Source organism: Falco rusticolus, chromosome Z (genome assembly GCF_015220075.1).
Source record: "Falco rusticolus isolate bFalRus1 chromosome Z, bFalRus1.pri, whole genome shotgun sequence".
Taxonomy (NCBI): Eukaryota; Metazoa; Chordata; class Aves; order Falconiformes; family Falconidae; genus Falco; species Falco rusticolus.
Genome location: NC_051210.1, coordinates 84657348 through 84665463, shown reverse-complemented (window position 1 = coordinate 84665463; position 8116 = coordinate 84657348). Strand labels below are relative to the sequence as shown.

General features: G+C 39.2%; 1 protein-coding gene across 1 annotated transcript in view; it reads right to left on the bottom strand.

Moving 5' to 3' along the window:
- Positions 1 to 4927: 4927 nt before the first annotated feature.
- LOC119141509 (zinc finger protein 532-like) overlaps positions 4928 to 8116 on the bottom strand; it is a 38430-nt gene continuing 35241 nt past the window's right edge. The window contains 1 exon segment of the mRNA XM_037373897.1: positions 4928 to 5040. The gene's annotated coding sequence lies outside the window, so the exon portion shown is untranslated.

Sequence of the window (8116 nt, the reverse complement as noted above, 5' to 3'; positions counted from 1 at the left end):
TATTTCCAATCAGATATTCGCTTCCTTTCACAGGTAACGAGATTGTTCATTACTGTAGGTTTTGCTGTTTTGGCAGCAACAAGGAAATCGAAACAACATCTTGGAGATTAAATCCAACACTGATCAAACAAATCTAACTGAAGACTTCTCCAGATTATTTTTCAGTTTACTTTTCAACAATCCAGTCAGGGCCAGGATCCCACACTTATCATTCAGTATGATTCCTGCCAGATTCAAGGTGCCCTGGGTCTGAAGAAGAAATGGACTTTATTGGAACCTTCCAAAAATTCAGATCATGTGGACCCAGATTTCAAGTGTTCCAGTCTGAGGGATGGCTCATGCCTGCTAGTCAGGCAAAGTGAAGCAACAGACAAGTCTCATACCATCAGTCAAGTATCTAGAAGAAAAATCATGTTTGATTTTTCCTGGTCTAGCACTGATCATAGTTTACCTTCACAGTGTCAATACCGTTCTCTTTGCTGCATTTATTGGGAAACTGAAAAAAACAATGAAAATTTTATTCTACTATTCCAACTGAGGCCACTGAGTGAAAGACCTGGAATCAATGCTTGAACTTGGACCCTTCCTGACTACTCTGGAGAATCCACCCAAGATCTGTCCCTATTTTCCAAAGCACTCAATAGCAAAAGTTTTCTTCACAGAGTAATGGGGAGAGTTTAACTCTTTTATTCTTTGCTTCTGAGGAAGTCAAACTCCTAAACAATGCAGATACTAAATGTCCATGGGATATTGTGTATGACATGAGTGATTCTCTGGTGCCTAATATTAATTAATAACAACAATAACAATACTAATACTAAAAAGGAATTCTCAATTCTAAATACTAACAGGCTCAAGCCATTCAGAAATGCTTAAGGAACTGAAAAACGTCCATCTTATATTTGTGCTCTGAGTGCCAAACTTTATGCTGATGTTCATATTCTCCCTAACGGCTACCTAAGGAACAGCTACAGATAGGCAGTGGAGGTCTGCAGACGTGATGTCATTATTGAAAATTATCATTTATTGCAAAGTTTGGAGTGAACGGTAGAAAGCTTGTACACAGGAAAAAGTGATGTCTGGAACAGCTAATGGAGTAAGAGCTGTTACAGTGAGATGAGAGACCTTTTGCTATCAAGACCAAAATCACATGGAGCATGGGGGAAGGAAAGACAAGCAGTTCTGAAAGGTTGTTCGTGCAAATGTGAAGCAGCCCATTAGGAAACATGATCTGGTGATTTTATTGGGGCTAGTCAACATAATGCTGTTAGAGGCACAGTGCTGCTCAACCTAGACTTCCTTTTCACATTTAAAGGCCAATTAAAATAAAGAAAATCAACATATTTCTCTTAAATTGTGAAAGGTGAAAACCTGACAGTGTGTACACACAGTGCATATACTCATTAATGCTAATGCATTAATCAATACATTTTGCAGTATGGTTTTCCATATGCTTATGGCCGCAATGTTCCGGAAGATTTGTAAAATGAAATGTGAAGTCATACTGGGCTTCTATCAAGAAACAGCCCTGCACCATGCTGTACAAACATACAAGCTCAACCAAGGCAGCCCACGTATCTTTGCCGAGGCCACTGCACAGCGTAGCTGTACCAAGCATGTAGTCAGAAAAGCCGCAGGACCGTGCTCAGTAGGACCCAGTCCTGTCAGAGCACCAGCTGCACTACCTGGGGTAACCATGATGACAACACACTCACTGTAAAATTCACGGGAAGATTCTGGATAGAGACCCAAATAGCATTTTGGATGCATTAGCTTCTGCAATGGCAGCCAACCCAAAGAACTAAAAAATTAGTTCTGTAATTAGGTGCAGCATGACCTGTTGTACAGCATCTTGTCTCTATGGGAGAAGAGGATGTTCAATTAGATGCCCAGCAAGTCAGAATTGGTAAGCAACTCCTGCTTAGAAAGCATCTGTCCTTTCACAGAAACGCACTTACACGCAAGTTCTAGGAAGCTCAGCATATGTCTGCCTGGCTTGGTGCAGACATACACAATCCAGTTTCAGCCAGGAGTCATACAGACTTGTTAGAACACCCTTTGTCTGGGCTAATAACTTTAAAAAACAAAACAAACTAAACCTAAAATACCCAGCCCAGCACTTTTAAGATCAGGCAGAGTCACACCAAGGTGGCTACTAGTTTTCCTACCCTACTGCTGGCTCACCTTCAATCAGCTCAGGAAGAAACAGAAAATGTGAATCTCTCTGTCTGTCTGCTGACATTTCCCAATAAGGTCTGGAAACTCATGTCCAAAGAGGATGCACTGCAGTACCTCTCTGTGAATACCTCTGAGTAATCCAGCCTAAGATCAGCTAGAAGGGTTACAGGCTCCAAACATTCACTCTGATCCTACAAAAGCAGCAATGAGAAGTTTGAAACTAAATATCTTCAAATACCTTACATGACAAAGGACTTTGTGAACAGCTCAAGAAATGCTTAATTGAAGTTTTTAATAAACATTTGGCATAGATATTTTAGAGCATTTAACTCACACCTATAATTCTTAAGAAAAACAGACTATACATTAATTCCATTATTTATTAGACCTATATCACACTTGGTTATCTTATGCTCATTTCTAGTCTCTCTACAATAAAACGTATCCATAAAAGTTTAGGTTTTGAATATAGTCCTTTGAAGTTAACAGGTACTGAAAATTTCAAGATGTCTGGAAGGAACATAGCAACTAGTCTTTATCATGCATTTCTGAAAGACATGGAATTGTATCTCTATCCATTTTAATATATATTATGCCTCCGGTGTGATTTGAGGAACTGCTTGAATAGGGATAAGAAATAGCATGTAAATCTAAGCAAAGGAACAGACCTTTAGGCCAGTACTTCAGTGCAAAAATTATCAAATATTTCGCAGTAAGTGCTGCTCTTGAAGTAATATTGCACATTCTTACTAAACATCAGAAAGATGTATATTTAAAGCTAATACTTAGAAAGCATTATCGATGTGTTACTAACCTTATTTTACATGTCTTCTGCCATTTTGCTGCAGATGCGATCAGACTGGATATCATTGTCTAGTCCACTTTGAAGTGACAGTTTCATAGGGAGGTTGTGTTGTTTTGTTTTTAAGGATTGCATCAATGCAAAATGCTCTGGCCTTAACTTACTTCTTTTTGCCGGTAAAGCACTGATGAGTCAATATTTGGACTAACACGCAAAAGAGTGGGCCAACAATTTACATGCTGCTAGAGAGACTGATTTTGACCAAAAATTAGACTATGATTGTATGAGTGTTGCAGGATCAGAAAGAAGTATTCAGTGCATCTGCATGCCACAGGGACTGTAAGACAATTTACCATGTTTCTTTATAGACACTACCTAGCAGAGGTGTCAGGAATATACCTGCTAGGCTTGAAACTATAGCAATTAACAGCTCCTCAGTGACTTCATGGACAGAAATGCAAAATGGTCTTTTAAAGCAAGTGGAGTAATCAAGTGGAGATCACATGATCTCAGCTGCTTGTCTGCTTTTCATGCCCTCATGCTGTGGAAGGAGAACCAGGTAAAAGAAAATGTAGTTTGTGAACCATAACCCTTTGGTTTTGTGTGTTTTTTCCAAGGAGGCCTGGCCATGCAGCTAAGAAACGTGGAAATAAGTGTCCTGTCAGTCAGGCTTGGGTATATTTGCTTGAAGTTGTCACAAGAAAACTACAGATGACACTCAGTAGCCTGGCATTTTGAGCTTTTCCATAAAATGTTTATAAACAGAATAAAATAATTTGCACAACAGCTTTAGAGATAAGCACTGTAATTTGAAGGGACAGAGAAACCTCTGGAAATGTGCTATCATTTATTAAAGCATATTAGCATCCTGAAAACTACAGCTTTTCACTCAGGATGATTCTTCCCACTTAGACAAAATAGGTCATTATCCCTTCCAGTTCTGCTCTTTTCTGCAGCACAGCACAGACATGAGTTTAGTTCCCTGCTTCCCAGCCGAGGAAAGAGTCAGACCGTTTTCACTAGCGCACAGTGCAGGACAGGACTGGATAGCAGAAGGCTGCTGTGTGTCAGCATCAGGCTGGAGCTTGCTCCTGTCTGTCTCAAACACAGCTAAGAGGGGTCCAACCGAGGACCAGTTTCACTACGCTTACCTGCCAGTCTTTTTAATTTCATGTAACTGGAAAAGCTACTGGATGCAGGAGGACATCAAACTGCCCTTCTGCTGACTTGACAATACAGCATTCCTGTATTTCACTTCAATCCATTTTAAGTAAGCTATCCCAAATCCAGCTGCTTTAAATACAAAGTACAACTTGTTCAATCAGTCAACTTGTTGGCTGAACCTACAAGCTAAGATTAGAGCAATGGCTCACCTTAGAGTGTGTCTGCCTTTAAAATGAAATGCCATTTGGCAGTCATTGGACCAATAAAACAAGTCCCTGAGTCTAACAGTTAATGAACTTTCAGAGAGAGAGGAAACTGAGAAGGCACAAAGGAAAAAAAGAACCTGGATCATATAGATGACTTGGACGAAATACTGGAACGTCTTTCACACTTTCCATCTTGAAGAAATTTTGGTACTGGATAAACAAGCCTACAACTAAGTAAGACTCTGGATTTTCTCAGTAGAAATATGCAGCAAACGAGAAAAACTAAGCAGCCAAAGAGAGAAGAGAAATAGATACAAGAACAGTAAAGAATAACGATGGAACTTAAAGGAACTATTTGCAAAAACACAACTGAATTTGGAAAAAAAGAATATTTCAGGTTTAATTCACTTACCTTTCCATGTTCTTTCCTCATGTGGGAGATGTAAACATCTCTCTGAGTGAAGAGTCTATCACACTCCCAACATGTCCAGCCAGGGTTAGCGATTTTTTAGGCTCTGCTTTCTTTATGGGAGAAGGAGATTTCTTCTCCAACTTTTCTGTTCCGTTGACAGATTTTGTGTCCTCTTTGTTGTGACTGGCTGAGTTCTGATTTGTGGGTTTAGTACTGAGAGGCAGGTTTATCCCCAGGTTTGGTGGCCCCTCAACACTTTTCAAAGTTCCATGCATAGACTACAATAGAAGAGAAAAAAAAAGTACAAAACTAATAGACGTATACAGTTATTGAAAAATGCAAAGACCCTCTGAACCACAAGTCTTCATTACTTCTTTGTCATACTATTATTAGATCACATTCCTAACGTAAAGAAACATAATTATGTAAAGGCAAGGCCTAGCATAAAGAGAAACTAGCCAACAACACTAACAGAAACGATCTGTAGCTAAAAGAAGTTTTCTTCAGTGGCTAGATGTCTTCCCCAAAAAAACCCACACAAGCCCACAAACTTATTAGGTCACGTTTAAATTGCTGTTTAATAGGGAAGAAAAAAGGGTTAAGAAGTACTTTATGTTAAGTTTTATTTCTCACTTCACTTCCTAACATACTAGTTCAGCATCCTAATTTCCAACTATGACTAGAAATTTCTAAGAAGGAAAGTTTTTTACTGACAAATTTTGACTCGGCACATTGGTAAATAAGAACAGTCAACTCTCGAAAGATCAGGCAACTACGATATATTAATATTTTATGTTGAGGCTGAGTTAAGCCCTGTCTTACTCATGCTCAGGCTGTAAACACCCTAACTTAGGCTATACTAACAGTCCTTAGAACTGATGGTGTGCAGCTGACAGGGTCCCCAAGACCAGGGGACAGCTCAGAAGTGTCAACAAGCTGTTCTCAACACCCTGCAGCTCTTGGGTAGTGATCCTTCCTCACTGATTTTTCTAGACTTTAAGTAAACAATCAGTAAGAAGGGAAGAACTTCACCTCCTCCTTGGAACCAGCTGGTATGATACTCAAGCCTTCCAAAATGAATGCCTCGTTCAGGAAGACCTGGGCTTCAGCTGTGTGAGTTCCATGTATGAACAAGACACAGCAGGAATGAGTCAGCAGGGTTCTGGGCCAACAAAGATGACTGCAGCCCAGACTTAACATACTGTTAACATGGATCCACATCAAGGTCTCTGTCACATCTGAAAGATTTGCCCTTTAAATGACAGTGTTCTAATCATCTCATCTACTGACCTTTATTACAGCCGTCCTGAATGATACCTCTAGCCATCCCAAACATAATTATTTTTCCTACAGGTAACCTCAGAAACAAAAACCCATTCAATATATTCTTGAATCTGAGAATGTAAGAATACAAATCTGATACTCCGTGTAATACTTCAGTGCCAAGTTCCTTTGTAGTCTTGCGCTCCTCTGGACTACCCACTGGCTGTACAGCCAGTATCAACCTGATCTGTAGAATCTGTTCTTCTATTTAACAGTTGTTAAACAATGTTATTAAAAAGCAAAGCCCACAGGACCAACTGACTGGCTCTAAGAACAAGCTGGTCGTGTACTGAAGGAGGAGGCTGCCTTTAGTATCCCATTGCACCAGGGCATGAAGACAGAAGCACAGGGTAGGGGCAAGGAGGTTCCTGTACTTTCCAGCAGCTGAGGACTGACCTGGAGATTCCATCCCAGCATGTAAAATATTAGTATCCAACTTTCTAAATGTCTTTTAAATGCATACTTGATATTTAACTTACTTGAAAATGAACAAAAATCATGAAAGCATAACATCAAGTCAGAGTGATCACAGCATGTATCACCAGCAGAACCAGGAGTGTTACACCTCTAGTCCAGACTTCACCACCTATTCTCACAGGCTGTTAGCAATTTTTTGTAGTGAGCCCTCACAGGAAAACCAGACACACATTTTGCCAAGCATTCACATCTGCTGGAATTATTCTAGGTTATTTTTTGTAGCTTTAAATAACCTCCTTCTGATCCTCTTTCTATCCCTTTCTGTTCTATTTCCATCCAGGTCTTCTCTGCCTTGATGGCTAATGTCTGGCCATACCAAACAATTTTTGTGCAGCTGGGCTGAGCTCTGCCCTTGTCTGGCATCCTCTCTCCCAGTCTCCTTTTCAGTTTTTATCTACCCTGTTAATAGTTTTTTATTCCCCCTTAACTGAAGTCCAATTTATACTTTTCTGCTGCTGTCCCTACTATATACACACAGGATAAATGTAAAAGCACTAGCAATTCTGAATAAAAGCAGTAATACTGTTACTGCATGTGTATTTAGTCCTCTACTCTTCCAAAAATGTTTGAATCGTGAAACATGCTAAAACACTGGTTGAACATACAAATGCGGGCATCACACACTGAAGCCAAAGAGCCCAATTTTAAATAACTGAGAATAACTTTATAATGAGATGCCGAGCAACCCTAACTTGTGTAAGAATAGCGTCAGGCCCTAACTACAGTCAGGTCATGCTCCTAAAATAATTGTTTCAGGTCTTAAAGAAATACTTACGTACAGATATAACAATACTTTTTCAATAATACCCAAGTCAAGAAAACCTAACATAAATGAGACATATAATGCAATATGGAATTTACCTATTTAGTTAAAACGCAGAAACAATACAAGGAGATCAAAGGAAACAGAAAATAGGACTTTGCATTGCTGCATGACAGGATAATTAAAGACATCTGGCATAAAGGTAAGACAGTTCTACAGTAAATATGAACTAGTTCAGAAACAAAGAAAATATCCAGTCCTTGAATTTCTGAACATCTTGGGTCAGCCCTTCCCTATATCCTCCTCAAGTTTAAGATTGGCTTTAAGACCAACTGTTTTTCAAGACTTGCGATCTTGTTTTCAACATAACTTCAGAGACTTCTGAGGTTACAAGTGCCACAGCTGAGACTGAAATGCAGAATGATCATTTTAGTAGGCAAGACAGATATCTTCTGTATACAAATTTTACAAAGCCTTATGCGTCACTGCAAGGGAAACCCACTGAACTAAGTGCTACCATTCTGGATTGTAATACTTGCAATGGTGTAAATAACTTCAACTGTTACCAGACCAGATGTTAATAAGGCATAAGAAATTCAGCACTGCTAACAGATTTGGTATATATAAAACAAAGTAACAAAGTGTATCTAAAATACACAGTAGCAAATTATAGCCAGGGGCTGTCAATTCTTAAAAAGCATGATTTGCAAGGATGACAGTAAAACTTCTTCAGTTAATGGTATTTATGAGAAAATCCACTTCATGTTTTTTCAAAGCATGCATGTGTACAT